Raw genomic sequence first — 20,298 nt, forward strand, 5'->3', positions numbered from 1 at the left:
CACTACCCTCAAGGGAATGGCGGATACGGTTGGAATACAGAATCGCTGGTTAGCTTTGATTTTGTAGATCCAACAATAAAAACAGTAGTCTGGAAATCAAGGATTTCATTTGCAAGAAGCAGGATTTTTGAAATTTAAAAGATAAATATGTTGAGTTCATGTATATGTATTGTATGTCTGACTGCACCTGGGAGATCTGCTCAAGCCACAACCTATGAGATTCCTTCTACAGAGAAATTTGAGGCTGTAACCACAACCAGTCAGCTTCTTTTCCTCCACTTTAGTCAAGAAGAAAACAACCTGACAAAAGAGAAAGAGAGAGAGAGAGAGAAAAAAAAAAGCACCAAGTCAAAATGACAGGCAAGGAATGAAAGAATCAGGCCAGTAGTGATGAATGAAATGTCCTACTTTTGATTTTCCATGTAGGAAACACTTAAAATTGATTTTCAATATTTCCATCAATATTCTTAGCCACTATTGCCTGTTTCCTGTGACAGGATGGATGTCCCATCTCATTCCAGTCTCCCTCCTCATTTTCCACTCCCTCCTTTCCTGTACGGTTAACACTGGCTGTTCTTTAAAGGCAGCCTAAAAAGTAGCCTACTTACATATTAATCAAGCAATTGCAAAAGACATTAGAATGCCTAAGTATGGCTGAGTTTAGCCACTCAATGTAACATGGGCCTTTGACTCCTAGACTGTGGTAAAATGTAAAGTGACATTTCACAGAAGGAGAAAGTTTCTATTTTTACCTCATTGTTTAGAGATGGCCCTTAGGAAAAATTGTTGCTGTGCCCCAGCCTGGGATGCTGTCACACTAGAGACCCACCTATTGGAAACATTTCAGGAAGTCAGTTAGCCACTCCCTGGGGCTTTTAATGACTACACCCCACCACCCCCACCACCTACCCCTCTCCGGTGAACTCAGTTGGATACAGTGTATAGGGCTAATTCAGTGGGGCTAATTAAACCATTGCATAGAGTTTATTTTCTTTTTTGTTGTTGTTGTTTTTTTTTTTTTCCTCAGGAAAGAAAACATTTACAACCCCTTATTGAGTAACTTAAAAACATTCTCCAAGGAGAACAAACTAACACAGCGGGGATATGGCTGTGTATTCTGCCAAAGGCTCCTCCCTTCTGGAATACAATGAGCATTTCATTACAGCAGTCCCCCTCTTTACCACGGTCTCACTTTCCACGCTTCCAGTTACATGCTGTCAACTATGGTCTGGGTATATTAAAGGCAAAGTTCCAGAAATAAATAGTCCATAAATTTCAAATGTCATGCCATTTTGAGTAGCTTGATGAAATCTTGTGCCATCCTTCTCCATCCCACCTGGGACGTGAGTCCACCGATCCAGCGATCCAGGCTGTATTTGCTACTTGCCCATTAGTCACTTAGCAACTGACTTAGTTATCAGATCTACAGTAGAGGTACCACAGTGCTTGTTTTCCAGTAACCCTTATTTTGCTTCATAATGTCCCGAAAGTACAAGTGTAGTGACGCTGGCAATTTAGATATGCCAAAAAAGTGCTTCCTTAAAGTGAAAAGGTGAAAGTTTGGTATTATCCACAGTTTCAGGCATCCATTGTGTGTGTTGGAATGTATGCCCTGTGGATAAGGGGGTCCACGGTATGTTTAGTGCGTTGGAACTGTCTTCTTCATATATAACTCTTAGCTTCAATTTATAGGATGGGGATAGAAAAAGAATTTGCAACAAGCTTTGACTCTCTTCAGCTGCTGCTATGCAGTAACGTCCATGGCTGTGTCACTGAACCATTCATTGCAGTTCAGTGTTCCTGATCACTACATTTGATCGGTAATGGTCAGTCAGGTTTCTCACGGGACAATGTCAGCCGAATCACATTCTCCTCTGGGTGGCACTGGTTGGGTCATCTGTTTCAGCCAGATTGTCGACTGTGGTGTGTGCCTTTTCTTACTTCATCAGCAGGAAGTTGTTTCATGTGTGGCTGGCCATTCTAACTCTTCCAGAGCCATAACCTCGACTCTGTACCAACTTCTAGACTCAACCCTGAGGAAATGCTCCTCTAAAAGCCCTTAGAGCTTGAGAAGTGGCATGGTCTGTGAATTAATGTTACCTCTCTCTTTAGTGGCTGTGATATGGCACTTTGCTGTGCTTTGATATTTTCATCTGAACCGTAAATAGTTTGATTCTAAACCTAGAGTAGGCACAACCCAAAACCATTAGACACTTTTCTCCCATCACCTTCTATGAAAGCTTCATGACAGGAGGTACTTAGTAAATACCATCTACATTGGCAAGTAGGACTGTGCTGAGTCAGGTTTGTGGTCTCTCATGTTACATTCCTCTCTGTGGACTGTCACCATTGTTTCTGCGACCTGAACTTATTGTTAGAAAGCATTATGGCCAAGACTTGCATTTCAGGGGGTGGGTTCATTTCTCCAGGAGCCAAGGTTACTTTTGAGAGCTTCTCATCAATGTATTGGCTTTACATACTAGAAATAACTGTATTCTGTAATCATAAAACTTCTGGACAGAATTGGGTCACTTTATGATATTTGTAATTGGCCATTAAGATAATCAGTCATGGAAGTGCTAATGCCTTATCCCGGATAAGGGTGAATCAGGCTAGTTAGTCTGGGGTAAAATAAAGTAGCCTAGGAATCAGGAAATCTAGCGTTTGCTGAATCTTTGTGCCTCACTTCTGTAACCTGACTGATGCATATAATAATTAACAAATCAGGCAAGATGTTGGACTTTTCAAGTCTCTTCCTTAAAAGACTCAAAGTACCCTAGAAACATAAGGTATGACTTTTTGCATCTTGCCTTATCAATAGCTCCACTGCCAAAGCCTATCTGATCTCATTGGCACTTTGCCCTCAGCGAGTGCTCTTCTGCAAGGGCAGTGACTTCCTGTGCCCCTTTACCCTGTGGGCTTTTTGAGGAGAAGGTCCTCATAGACACTGGAAACATCAGCCCACTTTTCTCCTTCTTCCATATCTTTATTAAAGGGAACACAAATTTCAAAAGCAAGCCTTTATGCATAGTGCTTAGGCTGTTTAACTAATTTAATAATTTATTTGATGTTTAGATTAACCTGATTTCACCTACATATATAATATTATAGATACTGGTAGGTGGAAATAGGTATGAAAAGTATGGAAATGGAGTTGGGAGGTAAAAAGAAAATGAGAGAAAGGGAAGCCGTAGTTTACAGCATCTATTTGTCAAAGCTTCTAAAACTCCTGGAAAACTCATCACATGTCCAGGTATTACTGAATTCAGTAGCATTTTAATGCTTCTAGGGACTTTAAAATGTCAATACGCTCTGCAGTAGAACCAGTCTCTAGAGCTGTGCTGTGCAGTTGGATAGCTACTAACTACATGTGGCTATTTAAATTAATTAAGATTAAATAGAATTAAAAAATTCAGTTCCTCAGGTGCACTAATGACATTTCAAGTGCTCAACAGACACGTGATTGGTGGCTAGAGAACTGCACAGAAAGTTCTGTTGGACATCATTGTTCTAGGGAATTTGAGAATCAGAGCTTTCACTCAGAAGGTAAGTGTACATTAGATAAGTACCCAAAGCTTTAAATATATATTTGCTTGGGTTTGGAATAAGCAACTGCTGTTCAGGTATCTGTGATTATAGAGCACAGCAAAGAAATATTTTCTCATCAAATTCATAAAGGAAATGGGAAAGGAAGGGTGTTGATGTTAGTGGAATGCCTCCTATGTGTGTTAGACATTGTGCTAAGCATATTAAAAATCACCTCACACACACAAAAGTCACCCCACTTATGACATAGCAAACTTATGAGACAGGTTTTACAATTATCTCCATTTTTACAGATGGACAGAAGACCGAGTTCCTACAATTAATAAGTGGAAGAAACGTTCAAATCCAGCTTTTACTGACACCAAAGTTAGTTCCTGTAACTATTAGACACACACACACACACACACACACACACACACACACTCACTCTCAGTTATTGTGTCTTAGAATAAATATTACCCTTATTAGTACTTGTCAGGCTGTAAGCATAACATATTAGATTTGCTTTTACGGGATTTGTATGGACCTAACAACTAGATTAAAAAGAACTTCTATCAAAGCAGGAATTGAACAAAATTTGCCACAATTAAAACTCCTTTTTCCATTTGGAAAATCCTCTCTTCAGAATAAGATAAGAACTATTCAGTGTAAAATGCATATGGGTTCATATCGTCTTCAAAGACTAGAGCAAGAAAGATGTAAAAGAGAAAACGGCAAAAATTTCAATCATTTGCTCTAATTTCCTGGTAGTGAGGAGCGTCCCTGTACTTGTCACACATAGATTAAGAAAATCATTTCACAAATAAACCAGCTGGGGCCCACGGGAAGAAAGGTCAGCATATTTCAGATGTGTATGCAGACTCACCTAATTTTAAATGATTAAATGGCTGAGATGCAAAGAAGAGAAGCCTGTAGCTAGTCAAGTCTTTTCTTATGAACAAGGTAATGGAAGATCCTTTCACTATAAGATGTCAGGCCATAGCTCACCAAAAACGACTTACTTCTACAGTAAAAGAATTTTTACAGAGTCTGGGTGCAGCCTGTTTGATTGCTCAGAAGCTCTGGCTGAGAAGCAGTAAGTAGAGCATAATGGTTAACGACCCTGGCTTTGGAGCCAGACAGATCTGAGTTTGAATACTAAATTAACTACAATACTAGTTATGTCAGCTTCTCTAAGCTTTGGTCCTTCCCTCTCCAAGGATGGAGACTATAGAGTTTCCACTTCATAGGGTGCTGGTAGGAACCAAGTGAGAGGCTATATGGAAAGCATTTGTCACTCTGGCTACATAAAATACTCAGGGTTAGTTGTTGTTTTTATTATTATTGTTATTTTTAAGTTCTTTTTATTGAGACTGAAATTCTTCATTTGGTTAGAACCCATTAACCTCAATTGGTTTAAAAATTAAACCAAAGGATATGACATTTGTGTCAGTAAAGTCTCAAAAAGAGAGGAGAAAGAGGGCAAATATGAAAAAGCACTCAAAAAATGACTGAAAACTTCCCTAATTTGGGAGAAAACATACATGAATGGATACAAGAAGCTGAGGAAACTCCAAACAAGATAAACTCAAAGAAATATAAACCAAGAAATATTATAGTGAAAATTCAGAAAACTAAAATAAAGTCTTTGAAAGAAGTGGAAGAGGCAATAGCTTATCTATGGAAGAAAAACAATTTGAATAACATTGGGTTTCTCATCAGAAACCCTGGAGGCCAGAAGGAAGAGACATGATATATTTCAAGTGCTAAAAAGAAAGAAAATCCAGAATCCTTACCCAGCAAAATATATCCTTAAGAAAAGAGGAAATCAGAACATTCTTATATGTAAGAAAGCTAACAGATTTATTACCAGCAGACCACCTTAAAAGAATAAAGGAAATTCTTAAACAGAAAGAATGATAAAAGAAGGAATCTTGGAGCATCAAGAAAGAAGAAAGAAAACTGTAAGCAAAAATATGAGTAAATGCAATAGATTTGACTTCTCCCCTTGAGTTTTCTATATTGGATGGTTAAAAGAAGAAAAATATAACATTGTCTGTGTTTCTAAATGTATGAAGAAGAAATATTATTAAAAGTAGAGGGTAAAGTATCATAAAAAGGGGTAAGATTTCTATTCTTCGCTTGAACAGGTAAGATGATGACACCAATAGACTGATATATACAACCACTAAAAACCTATCCACACTCAAAACCCTATAAATAAATCAAAACGTAATTCTAAAAAAAAAAAAAAAAAAAAAAAAAAAATAGAAAAAGGTTAAATAACCCACAGGAAGGTAGGAAAAGAAAACAGAAACAAGATAGTGACAACAACAAGATGGCGAAATATTGGGAGCTCCCGACCTTGGTCCCCTTCACAGAAAGAGCAACTAGCAACTATCCATAGACAGGACACATTTGTGAAGATCCCATAAACTGGGGGTGAGGCTTAAACCCCACCTTGGAACACAAAAACTGAGAAAAAACACATTGGAAGGGTAAGAGGAGCAATTTCACTTTGATCCCATGTCCCTCCCCCTGAAGATTCAGCACCACACCAAGGGGGTGTCTCACTTCTCCAGTGGGAAAAGGAAAGTCCAAAGTGAACCTCCATTTCCCAGCCTTCCAGAATGCTTCCTAGGAAGCCCAGTTAGATATGCCCTCACAGATGTCACTGGTAGAATCGGCTAGAGATAGAGAAAGGAGGTGGGGCTCACCGTGATAAGTGTACAGATCTGGGCAGATCATATTCTTAGTGGCGGTGGTGTCTAAATGGAGGCCCCAACCAGCAATGCTGAACTGGTTGCCCTTACTGCCTAAGGAATTCAATTGGTATTCTGCCTGGAGTGGGTCCCCAGCTGGCTTGTCCCAGCCATGGAGCCCATTCTATGGCCCTGTCATGATGGGGAAGAACATCAGTGGCCTCACCCAACTGCTGAGTAGAGCGTTCATCTCTGCCCAACCAGAAATGTCTCTGGCGAGAGACACCAGGCAGCTGCTGAGCACATAGTAAAGCCAGCACTGTCAAGGAAGCAAGTTGGAAGCCCTTCCAACTGCTGAGCAGAGCTTCAGGCCCGTTTGGCCATTGGTGCTGGGCAGCCACCGTGCGCGTCCTATTGTCCACCCAGGCAAGTGTATGGGTATGTTATGGAATATTATTCAGTCATAAAATAGAAAACCCTGCCGTTTGCAACAACATGGATGAACCTGGAGGGCTTTATGCTAAGAAAAATAAGCCAGACAGAGGAACACAAATACTGCATGATCTCACTTATATATGGAATCTGAAAAAATTGAACTCATAGAAACAAAATAAATTGGTGGTTACCAGGGCCTGGGGCAAGGTATAGGAAATGGGGAGATGTTGGGCAAAGGTTCAAAACTTTATTATAAGGTGAATAAGTTCTAGGGATCTAGTGTACAGCATGGCGACAATAGCTATAAGTACTATATTGTATATTTGAAATTTGCTAAAACAGTAAATCTTAAATGTTACCCCTCCAGCACCCCCCACACACAAGGTCACTATGTGAACTGATGGATGTGGTAACCTTTATGTGGTAATCACTTCACGATATATGTGTATATCAAATCATCACATTGCACACCTTCAAATCACACAATGTTGTTTGTCAATTATATCTCAATAAAGCTGGGGGGAAAAATAAACAAAAAACAACAAAAAGTAAACAGAAAACACAGACTACAGCCCTAGCATGTCGATAATTACATGGAATATAAATGATGTACGTACATCAATTCAAAGATAGACATTGGCAGAGTGGATTAAAAAAGAAAAAAATAACCCAACTATGTTTCTTTACAAGAAACTCACTTCAAATATAGGCTATGGGCCAGTTGAAAGGAAAAGGATAGTAAGAGGTGTATTATGCAAACATTTAATCAAAATAAAGTAGGAATAACTATATTAGTATCTGATAAAGTAAGTGATCCACTAAGACATAGTGATCCTAAACATGTGTGCGCCAAACAAGTGTTACAAAATATGCAAAATAAAAATGTGCAAAAGAAGAAATAGACAAATCTCCAATTATAGTAGTTGTACTTCAACACTACTCTATCAATAATTGATAGAACAAGTAAGTAGAACATCAGCAAAGTTATGGAAGAACTCAAGAGCATCATCAACCAACAAGATCGAATTAACATTTTAGAACACTCTACCCAACAAGTGCCCACAGAACATAAACCAAGTAGAACACATCCTGGACCGTAAGATAAATCCCAACAAAATTAAAAGAATTAAAATCATACAAAATGTATTCACTGATCACAATGGAATAAAACTAGGAATCAATAACAGAAAGATAACAGGAAAATCTTCAAACACTTGGGAACTAAACAACACATTTCTAAACGGTCCATGGGTCAACTAAGAAGTCCAGGTAAATAAAAATTATAATAAACTGAATGAAAATCAAAATACAACTTCTCAAAATTTGTGGGCCATAGCTAAAGCAGTGCTGAGAGGAAAAATTTTAGCTTTAAATGCTTACACTAGAGAAGAGGGAAAAAATCTCAGATCAATAAGTGCTCACTTCAAGCACCTAGAATAAGGAGAACAAAATAAATTCAAAGCATGAGGAAGGAAGGAAATAAGAATAAGAGCAAAAATCAGTGAAATTGAAAAGAGAAAAACCATGGAGAAAAATCAATGAAAGAGCTGGTTCTTTGAAAAGATGAATAAAATTGACAAACCGGTAGTAAGACTGACAAAAAAAAAACACCATAAATTACCCACATAAGGAATGAAACAGACATAATTACAGACCATGAAGACATCAACAGGATGATAAGAGATTGCTATCACCATTTGTACAAATATATATTTAACAAATTTAGATGAAATCTCTCAATTCCTCAAAAAACAAATTACTTCAACTCACCCAATATGAAATGGATAAATGGAATAGCCTTATAACTATTAAGGAAATTTGATTTATAATTAAAGAGCTACCCAAGAATAAATCTCTAGGTCCATTAGGTTTCAGTGGAGAATTTTATCAAATATTCAATGAAAAATTACCACGGATTTTACATAATCTCTTCCAGAAAATAGAAGAAGGAATACTTCATACATGTTAGGAGGCCAGTATTATCCTGGTAACGAAACCACTCAAAGACAGCACAAAAAAGAAAACTGTGTGAAAAGAAAAGAGATCCACATCTCTCATGAACTTAGACACAAAAATCCTCAACCAAGTGTTAGCAGATGGAGTCCAATGAGTTGATTAGATGGGATTTATTTCAGGTATGGCAGACTCCTCCCTTCAGTTCAGATCCTCATACTTCCCCTCACTCCCTCATTTAAAATCCATTCCTCACAAAGGGTGACACAGTCATGTATTTTGGAGGCTGCATTTAGTGTCTCTTGTTTATATGAACACTTCAGCCTCAGGCCAGTGACATCTCCTAGATTTAAAAATCAACACAAAACTCAATAGCCTCACTCTTTGAAGAAGTTACAATCATTCTAGTGTGATGCCTTTTCTTCCCAGACTGAGCTGTTGCCTTAGGCTGCCAAGCGTCTTCTGAGTAAAGAACATGAAGACAGCTGAGTACCTCGCTCTCAGCCCTGAAGCGCACACCTGCTCATTTTCCCCAAATACCAAACCCTGAACCTTGTCGCCAGCCTCTGGTGTGTTACATGGTAAATGGAAATCTGCTTTCATCATCTGTTCCTTTGAGAAGAGACAGAGTCCCTGGGTAGTATCCTTGGATCTTCACAAAGTTTGACTTGAAAACTAACAGAGTTGTGATACACTTCTTCCTTATCGTTACACAGTGTCACATTATTGTTTCTTCCAAAATCCTATGCTTAAACAAACAAACCTGTGAAATAAATAAGCACAATAAAATAATACAAAATGTGGATAGAACCAACCACATGTCAGGTGGGGGGATTTATGCGTAATTTGTATAAGTCCCAGGGCTTTTGTATAAAGTCCCAGGGTAAACCGAAGCATAATCAGGATTGACTCCAAGTTTTGAAGAGAGAGGATGTGGTGCTTTGGGTTGAATCCCTTCACGCCCTCTAAGAGCCATAGGGCAAGGAGACCTCTCTAAGGTGCCCATGGGGCAGCAGGCACCATGGATATGAGATCGCCAATGGAACTTCTTCCTCTGACCCCTGAGGTACATTCGTCAAGGTAGGGTAAAGGTCATGTCTCAGTTTTGGAAATATTTGAGGTTTGGATTTCAAAGCATTAGTTAAGGTTTATTTGTTTATTTAGTTAGTTTACAGTTTTCTTAATAGAGACAATTCTTCTGCCCCAATCCCCCATCCCCAGCACTTAGTTCCCAGAAACATGAGTCAGAAGTAGACTTCCTCAGAAGATGGTTTCTTTCTGTTTCTTTTACCTAGAACAGGGCAACAGAGACTGGGAGGAGGAGGTGGTGGCCGGGAACCTGTAAGTCTGATTATTGGATTGTAGAACAGGGCCTGCCCTGCCCCGTCTCCCTTTATAGATGACATAATAGGCAGATCTGGGCAGGCTCTTTGGGGCTCTCAGAGAGAGAAATTTTCTCTAGTAGTATCTCACGCAAGAGGCTTTCTGCAAACTTCTGTCCCCTCATCTGGGTGTTGACTGCTGTGTGAAGCAATACCCAGAGTGTGGAGGGTCACTCGCAGCTGTCAAACCCTGATCAGGGGGCTTTCCTTCCCCCATCTGTCTTTACAGCCTCCTAATCATCCTTTCTGCTGCTCTGAATTCCTTGGTTTGACTGGTGACTTGTATTTATATCACTGAAAGTTTTGTTTTGCAGCCTGATATCTGCTTAACATTTTAGTTAACATCTTCCTGTGTCATCATTTAGGTAATTTATAGAGATGACCTTTATTTTAGAGATGCACGCACATAATTTTATAATAAATAGGTTCTGACTAATAACACAAGTAATTCTACACACATTACTCCATCTCAGAAACATTATTTCTATTGCACCCTTGACCCAGAGGTGGTATCCTTAAAATGTGTCATGGTTGAAAAAGTGGGAACCTACTGTACAGCTTGAGGATTTTCACACAAAACCTTCTAAGCCACAGCAAGAAAATTTATTTAAAATAATTCATTGTTTTGGTATACTCCTTTGTGGTATATGCAGTGCTTTCAGGTATATCATATCGACTGTTCTCCCTGAAAAATTAGTATGGGAGGCAGGGTGTGTTAATTCATAATTAGTAATAAGGAAATTGAGTTTTAGAGAAATTAATAGCTACTCTATGGTCACGTCATTGGAAATTGCCTGGTTATTTACACCTTCTGATCCCAAAGTCCAGCTTCTCATTCTATCACATCTCCTCTACCTTCTGCCAGGCAGGTACTGTCAATACATAATTAGCATCAGTTTGGGGGCTGTAATGGAAAGGCCAGGAAAGGAACCATGGGGGCCCCTATTATTGACCTTATTGAATAGCTGCTTATATGTCTGTGTCCTCTTCTATCTTCCCTGATAATAATAAAAAAGGACAATATCTTATTCATCTCATGCTTGACACATAGTAGGCACTCAAGCATTCCAATGATAGAGTGAACGACTGAATACAAATTAGGCTTCATAGACGAGGTGATAGAAGAGTAAAGAGACTAGAGAACTGCTAGGCCAGTAAGGAATCAGCATTGGTCCCATGTGGTATCTCTTGATACCCAATTTATTTGTTCTGTCCTGATAACAGCAAGGTCCGTACAGCACTGCCAGACCTCCTAAGGGAAAAACTTACACACACACTTCTGTGCTTGAGTGTATAACACATTTGTCCACACACGACTCTAAAATGGAGCTGTATGTGACTTGGAGATCTAAATTATTTGATATATGAATCTAAAAAGCCCTTTACACATTATGCTAAATGAAATAAATTAGTTAGAGTAAGACAAATGCTTCATGATCTCACTTATATTTGGAATCTAAAAAGCTGAACTCATAGAAATAGTACACAGGTGGTTACCAGGGGCTGGCTGTAGGGGAATGGGAGATGTTGGTCAACGGGCACAAACTTACGGTTAAAGATGAGTAAGTTCTGGGGATCTAATGCACAGCACGGCAACTGTTATATTGTGTACTTAAAATTTGCTGAGGAAGCAGATCTTAATATTCTCACCACACGCCAAAAATGCTCAATATGTGAGGCGAGGGATGTGTTAACTAACCTTTAACCTTTATGTAATAATTTCACAAAATATGCATATATCAGACTGTGTTGTACACCTTAAACTTAGACAATATTATTCTCAGTTATATAGCAAAAAAGCTGGAAAAAATTGTTAAATCCCTTTACAAATTATACCTCCATGGAATAAGCGTTGGGTGTGAGTCCAGAGTTTTGGATTGCAGCCCAAGATCCTTTTGCATTAAAAGATTTAAAAAATTAAGTTAATATGTAAATACGTACTCATTATAAAAGTTGTCAAGCTACAGACAGGTATATAGAATAAAAAAATTAAAATCTTCATTTTTTTAATGCCTGTATTTTATAATATGAATGAAATGTGATTTTACCACTGAGTTTGCCACTCTTTTTTCCTATGTGACAAACAATAGACATTCTCACACATAATGTCTTTTTATAACGTCATACATAATGTATAAGTGTTTTACAAGCGGAATTTCAGGATCAAATAAGTTCATAAGTAATTTTGATAAGTAATATTAAATTGCCTTCTAAAAAACACTATCCATTTATAACACCACTCATTTCTTATACTCCTGCAACATTGGGTTTTGTCAGTCTTTAAAATTTCTGTCCGTGTAACCCAGTCTTTCACAGCGGTTTTTCCTAAGACGTTAAGCAATGCGTTTGTCTTGTCAGGAGAATATGTATAATGGGTTCATAAATCCCACTTCAGGAGAGTTGAGAAGCTCAAGGGGGAAATGCATGTGAAGTGTGATTGTTGCATAATCTCGTGGAAACCCAGACGGGAATCACATTCACAACCGGGCTAAGACACTGTTTTCAACCAGTGGTTTCATTCTTCCTTGTCTGAGGCTGCCCGTGGGATATAGATCATGAAGCTTTTAAAAGCCTGAGGACCTCGCAGGACCCCACCTCCACCTCACACACAATCATTAACACAGCATCATGGAGCAGTTGCTCAAGTGGGACAGCATTGCCCATCTTAGTTCACTCAGGCTGCTTGGTATCCTATGCACGGAAGCCCATTTTCCATGCGGAGTTTGCACTCTGAGAGGTCTTAGTAGGACCATGCAATCCTCTTTGAGAAGTGCAAGAGTAGCCCACAAATGCTCGTGTTAAATGAACGTTTCTGCTTCTTATATGAAAACGTGGGCTTTATGTGACTGTAGTCATGAATGGGGTACCGTAGCTTGCTCTGAAATTTACTTTAGAAGTCTTCTGTGCTGCAAAGGGCCCTGGTATTCTGCCTCCTCCAGGAGGCAGAGGCAGGATAATAGCTGCTGAGGTGTATTTTTGGGCTGTGTGACAGTATTTTGAAGTTTTCATGGAGGGAATTTTCTAGCTGTGACCTTGATGGGACAGATGAGGCTGTAACTCTAGCCCATTCTGTGAGTGGGGTGGATCCAAGGAGTGCCCACCATTATTGCCCGTTGACGAGGCTAAGCAGGAGACAGGAGGTTCGTTTGTTTATTTATTTATTTATAATTAAAGTTTATTGAGGTGACAATTATTAGTAAAGTTATATAGGTTTCAGGTGTAAAATTCTGTAATACATCATCTATGCATCACATTATGTGCTCACCACCCAGAGTCCGTTCTCCTTCTATCACCACATATTTGATCCCTTTTACCTTCATCTACCACCCTCCTACCCCCTTACCCTCTGGTAACCATGAAACTATTGTCTATGTCTATGAGTTTTTGTTTCTTCGTTTGTTTGTCTTGCTCAACGTCACTAATCACCAGAGAAATGCAAATAAAAACCTCAATGAAATATCACCTCACACCAGTTAGAATGGCTGTCATCAACAAGACAAATAATAAGTGTTGGAGAGGCTGTGGAGAAAAAGGAACCCTCATACACTGTTGGTGGGAATGCAGACTGGTGCAGCCGCTATGGAAGACAGTGTGGAGGTTCCTCAGAAAATGAAGAATAGAATTACCATATGACCCAGCAATCTCTCTCCTGAGTATCTACCCCCAAATCAGGAGGTTTTCATGTTACTCAGTCGACAGTTATTTACAGACCATCTGTTTTGGGACCAATGCTCTGCTATACGTGGGAGTTAAAGGAAAAATTTAGAAACAGCCACTGCTGCCAGACTATTTTGCTCCAAACAATTGGTAAATACTTTAATGTTTTGCTAGAATGGCTGGTACAGGTCAAAGTTGTTTTTAATTTCCTCTTTGGCATTCCCATTGCTAACACTCCACTTTAAGTGCTGATTTTTCTTAAGTTCATAGACTCAGTTTGCAGTTTCCTTTTTCCTTAAGATATACACACTGTCATAATATTTGTCTTTATGTAACTTCTGTACGAAAGCCTTCAAAGGCTACCCAGTTACCCATAATTTAAAGTCCAAATTCTCAACACTTTTAATTCACGAGTCTTCATTACATGGATCTCACTCACCGCACTGTCTAGCCTTCACCTTTTACTGTTTGTTGAAGTGTTTTCCTCTGTGTTAGATTACTCACTGGTCTGCCAACACCTTCCTACTCATTTTTCTGGAGAGTCCTCACCTCACCTCAAAAATAGTGCCGCCTCCATTAAGCCTTTCTTGGTTACTTAACAATAGCAATTCCTCCTTCTCTTAATTCCTACAGCGATTGGTTTTCAAGTCTCATGACACCTAACCTCATGTTGACTTGTGAGGCAACATGCACAGGTGGAAGGTAACAACCCAATGGGCAAAGATACAGTGTTCTTCTTTGTGTCTTCTTCTCAACAGCAATGACTGGTAACTTCTAAAGAGAAATGTTAAATGAATTGATAATTTTAAAAATGTAAAAATTCAGAGGAGGGCTATCGTATAAATTGAGCTAAGTAGGAGAGGGGTAATAATGGGATTGGATTTTTCAGGATTCCTATGTGGGCAGCCACCCAGTTGCCCTGTATGTGGGGTTGTGTCTAGAGCCATTTGAAGTCTTTCCTAAGTATGTTTGGAGACAGGGGTAGCCAAAATCCTATAGTCTCTTGAACTCGGCACTTAATGTTACAAGATGCTGGATGGGATCTATTTGCAATTTGTTTGAGGCCACAGCACAGCTGCATAACATTTTATGGGCCCATTTTATACAGTGGGGTTTTCATTTTCAAAGAGAGTCGTTAAAGGTCGTATTAAGCTATTACATGTATACAAGGTGATTGTGTGGCTGTGATTATTAATACAAATGTTCTTTCTAAGGCAGGCATTTAGGCTGAGCAGATTTTGCTTCTAGCTCTTCCTCCCAAATATAACTACTTCAATCTCAACTTTGCTTTTTTCAGAAAAAAACAAAAGTTCTCATCATGTTTACTATTTGCAAAGAGGGAAATTAATGTACTTGAGGGAAAATTACAACTTCCTATGTACCCCTGAAAGATATCTTTTCTTCTCTAGTGTACCAGGTTTGAGAGGGGGCAGCTGTGGGCTTTTCATACACTCAAGGGGAGGCAGTTTCCAGAATGTTCTCAATTCCCAGAACTTTGCACAAGTTCGCTTTGATCCAACAGCTGGGATAGAAGGCAAGTCAGGAAACAACACAGTAACATCCAGATGAGCATCTGGATGTCTTTTCAAGCCAGAGCACTTGAGGACAGATTCCAAGTACACTTCAAGCCCACTCTTGCCTCAGGGCCTTTGCACTGCAGTTGCTTCTACATAGACTACTTTTCCTCCAGATGTCTGTGTGGTTTACTTTCTCATTTCATTCTGTTCTCTGCTGATAAGGCCTTGTCTGTCAGTGCTTTCCTGACTATCCAAAATAAATTAGCATCCCATTTTCCACCCGGGGCCCTACTTCCAAAATCCCACACCTTACTTAATTTAACCCTACTTAATTTCTCTTCACCGTTCTTACCACCACTGGACATAATACATATTTGCTTTTTTTTTTTACTGTCTCCATCCATTAGAAGCTATGCTCCCAAAGGGCAGGGTTTGTCTGTTTGTTTATTTGCTTGTGTGTGTGTGTGTGTGTGTGTGTGTGTGTGTGTGTGCATGTGTTTTAATTGCAGTATCTCTAGGGTTTAGAACACTACCTGGAATATATTAGGTGCTAAATAAACATGTATTGAATGAGAACTAACTAAATCAATAAGTATGTATTGCATGGGGAAAAAAACAAACAAACAACAAAAACAACTGTCCTTCAAGGCACTAGAGCATAATATATCTTTAGTCCTCAAGGAGGTCTTAGGAATAATTTAGTGCATTCCTTTCCCTTTGCAGAGGGAGAAACTGAGGACCAGAAAGGTGATGTGATACCTGAGGCACCTCGGTGATCAGTAGTAAAGCTGGGACATGATTCCATGGGTCTGATTTTCATATCATGCCCTGCGCCACATGACTATCTCAACTCCATCTGAGGAGCTTTCTCACATTTTAAACCTTTCAATGAGAGAGAGAGAGAGAGAGAGAGAGAGAGAGAAGCAGTTTCCTTCTGAGAGAAAAGAATCAAGATGGGTGTCAGGGGATTTGGGGATTTGCCTGGGCAAACAGCAATTCTCACATTATGGAGAACCCAGGGATAAACCTTTTGTGTCTCCTCAGTGTATTTCACATACAGTGTTGCTGTTGTAACCAAAGCTGTTGAGGAAGCCGGAAACATAGTGAGAAATCAATATCCCTCGCCACTTAATAACGACATATCATTTTGTAAAATGGAAGGCCACAGCATGGTGGCAACTGATGCCATTTGTTCTCGATGGTGACATTTTGCATTCTGTAAGGTGTAACAACACATCGTGCATAGTTAGCAGATGCTCTCTGAGCCCCTTCTAACAGGTTGATAGAAAAGTTTACCAGGAAATACACTGTATTTTGAACAACTCAACGGGATCCACTCAAATACAAGAAGTTGTGAATGTTTTACAAAATGACATTTTAATGTATGTCATTTTCTTTGGGGCTGGCATCAAGCTAAACACAGTGTCCTCCGCCCCAATGATGGCTCTGTGAAGCTAGTGACCATGTAACTCCCTACATAGAGGTCTGACAATTGTTTGTGAACTTGTTGCAACAATGTTGCTAACCCGTTTTTGATATCAGAGGGATTATTCATTCTGAATTTGTACCAACTGGACAAACAGGTAACCAAGTTTACTATTTGGAAGTGCTGAAAAAGCTGCATGAAAAAGTTAGACGACCTGAGCTTTTCGCCAACAATTCATAGCTCTTGCGTCACGACAATGCGCCAGCTCACACGGCATTGTCTGTGAGGGAGTTTTTAGCCAGTAAACAAATAGCTGTATTGGAACACCCTCCCTACTCACCTGATCTGGCCCCCAATGATTTCTTTCCTTTCCTAAAGATAAAGGAAATAGTGAAAGGAAGACACTTTGATGACATTGAGGACATCAAGTGTTATACGATCACAGCTCCGATGGCCATTCCAGAAAAAGAGTTCCAAAGTTGCTTTGAAAGGTGAACTAGGTGCTGGTGTAGGAGCATAGCTTCCCAAGGGGAGTACTTCAAAGGTGACAATAGTGACATTCGGCAATGGGGTATGTAGCATGTTTTCTAGGATGGTTCGTGAACGTAATCGTCAGACCTCATACACTCCCTCCTTCTTTGTGGTTCTCGGAGCCATTCCTCTGCCTGTAATCACCTCCTCCCCTCTTCTCAATAAGCCATGTCTTTTCTGTCCTTTAAAACCTTATTCCAGCTCACATTTGACAGTTACTTTCCTCAAACTGACTCATAATGCCTTTACTTTGCTCCTGCATATTTTACCTGTGCATTCTGCAGCTATTGAATTTGTATTGTATTTTTCTTCGCGTTCATTTGTGAATGTTCTTTTGCCTTCATGTCGTTGTTTACTATTCATTGTGAGGAAAGATTGAAGGAAAGGATGAGACAGTGTCCTTCTCTCCGGGCACTTACAAGCCTTCTTGTGAGGGAAGTCTCATATTCGCTAATCAATTAACGGGCACTTACTGGTAAATTGGGTGTCTTCGACAACATGTTTTCCTGTTCTGTATGTGACAGTAGGCAGTATAGCAGGAAAAACGTGAAATTTGGTGTCTGCATCTGGATTTAAAGTCTTTTTCTCTACTTACTAGCTGTACCACCTTGGAAGAGTAACTTATTCTAAGAGATTAATCTGGCACAGCCCAAAGACCTTTGCTACTAATTGCACCTCGAGTTAGACCCAGGTTCCTCCAGGGCAGGAGCCCCAGAACATTGCCTAATCCTTTGTTACCACTGGACATGGCGTGGAGATAATGATGAAGAAGGAACAGTTGTTGGCCAAGAGCAATCTGGGGGACACTAGGAAATCCCCCATAATTACAAAAGTTCTCCTCTAGTTGACCCCTGAGAGTACACCCTATGTTATTGATTCCTTTTATCTTTTTGAGGATCTTCTTTTAAAAGTAATGTGTGCGTGAGTTAGAGACCCTTCCCTTCACAGTACAGATGGATCTGACTACATTTGAGGCCTGTTGCCTGCAGAGTGCTGGACGGGGGGGGGGGAAGTGGGTACGATGATCTAGAAAGGCAAGGAAATAACAGTTTATTCCACAGTTTTGTTCGAAACTGTTCCTACATATAGGAGTTATTTACAGAGTCACATGCCCTGCTTTATGCCCTTGTATTATGGTGAACAAGAAAAAAGATGCTTATGTGTATTTGAGGGCTGTGAACTCTTTTATTACAGGAACATTTATTGTTTAAAGTAATTTGTTTTCTTAGAAAAGGTTAGTAGCGTTTCCAAGTTTTAGAAATGGCAGCCTTGCTCAAATGGAATCCCTAATCATGATGTGACAGAATCACTCCCTGAATATTTACTGAGAGTTCACCTCAGAAAATAACTGGCTGCTATCAACGCAAGGTGAGCCAATGATCCAAAACAAATAGGGTTCCTCTCTCTGAATGTAATGCAGCATGAAGGGTAATGGGGCGCCATCTCATGTAAAACCAGCACAGGCAAAAGGAGACGATGATTTGTTACCAGGAAAAAATCCTTTCCGTTGTGATAATTAAATTAAAATAAAGGCCCACATCGTCCCTGGTAAAATGACTTATCTGCCTGCTGCTGTCATTCTCCACAAGGGCTAGACAATGGGATGGGCTTGGCACAAGGTATTGAAAAGACAGATGTGAATGTAGTTTTCTCCTAGCATCAAAGTTTCATTGCAAATCTCACAAGAACGGGGATTCCTCCCACTGGAGCCAGAAGCCCAAGTATCATCTCTAGAGAACGAACAGAAGGGTTCAAATAACAAGCTTTTTCCAAGCACACCCTCTGTGTTTCACCTTGTGTGCTCGCCTCTCAATTGTTTCCCATCATCAACATCTAACATAGTTATTAGGGGCATCAAAGTGCTTGGCTGGGCCCACAATGCTCTAGGAATTAAAAAAGAAAATTGGACTAGCTGGCTGTAGATTTAAATAATGTTACATTACTCAGATGCTGTATGTTATTGATAGCACTTCTGAACGCATTATGTTACGTGGTCCTCCTAGTGGCTCTGCGAGTTAACCACAACTAGAAAGAAATGATACAAGATAAAAGAGTGAGTCGATATCATCACCCTTTTTCACTCCCCACACCTTTCCTTATTATTAAGGAGCCTGAGACAGAGAAGGAACGTAACCTGCCTGGAATCACACAGATGGGACTGAAATCATATCGAATTGTCAGCCCAGGCAGTTACCATTGAAAACAGTGAGAGAGGCAAGCAGAAAAACAGGCAAATATGTATATAAATACATACATACATACATATATATATATATATATAATTCATATTCATATCAATTATGTTGTTCAGTGGTTAAGGGGGAAGGGAAAAAGGGACTTAGTTCTAGCTGCTGTAACAAAAGTACCATAGACTGAGTGGCCTCAACAACAAATTTTTATTTCTCACAGCAGACGCTCTGTCAACTGTGTGTTCTTGAGAATTACTTAGAAAGGAGTATCTTGAGGAAGGAGGTTACGGGTAGGTTCTATTATTTGTTGACAAGGTTGGTTACTAAGCCTGGCTTTGTGGGTCATCAGTGACTTTAGAATCAAGTTTCGGTTCTAGAATTGATACCAGTGCTAGTAACATTTGTGATTCCTAGTGGTTCTTCTTAGCCAACATGTTGGTTAACGTAATGTGTTCTCTTTTTAAGCCTGGGTTGAGTTATGATTTTCAGTCCCCTTATTCCCTGAATAAGCATATTTAAGTATGTATGAGTATGTGTGTGTGTGTGTGTGTGTGTGTGTATGTGTGTATGTGTGTGTATCCAGGATCCAGTCCATTTGGGTTTATATCAAAGATAGCATGATGTTGGCTGATTTTATTGTTTGATTCTACCCAAAGGGGTCCTTGAGGGGCCTTGACTTAAACCAAATGTCTGTGTGAACTTGCAATTTTAGGTTTTTATTTTCCTGATCATTGCATATTGGATTTTGGTCTTCTTTCCCATCCTGACTGTTAAGATTTTGCCTTTTCTCCCTGCATAGGATGATTAGTGCCCATATTCTAATTTGGATCCACCATTTCACTAAAATTTCTATACATATTTTATAGCTCCAGTGCCAGGACAGTTTTAATTCTATCTGCACAGACTTCAGTCCCCCTGGGAACATTCTCTGTCTTCCTTAGGAGCCCCATGACTCAAGTCTTCAATCATGGGCTCTAGAAG

Source organism: Rhinolophus ferrumequinum, chromosome 19 (assembly GCF_004115265.2).
Source record: "Rhinolophus ferrumequinum isolate MPI-CBG mRhiFer1 chromosome 19, mRhiFer1_v1.p, whole genome shotgun sequence".
Classification (NCBI taxonomy): Eukaryota; Metazoa; Chordata; class Mammalia; order Chiroptera; family Rhinolophidae; genus Rhinolophus; species Rhinolophus ferrumequinum.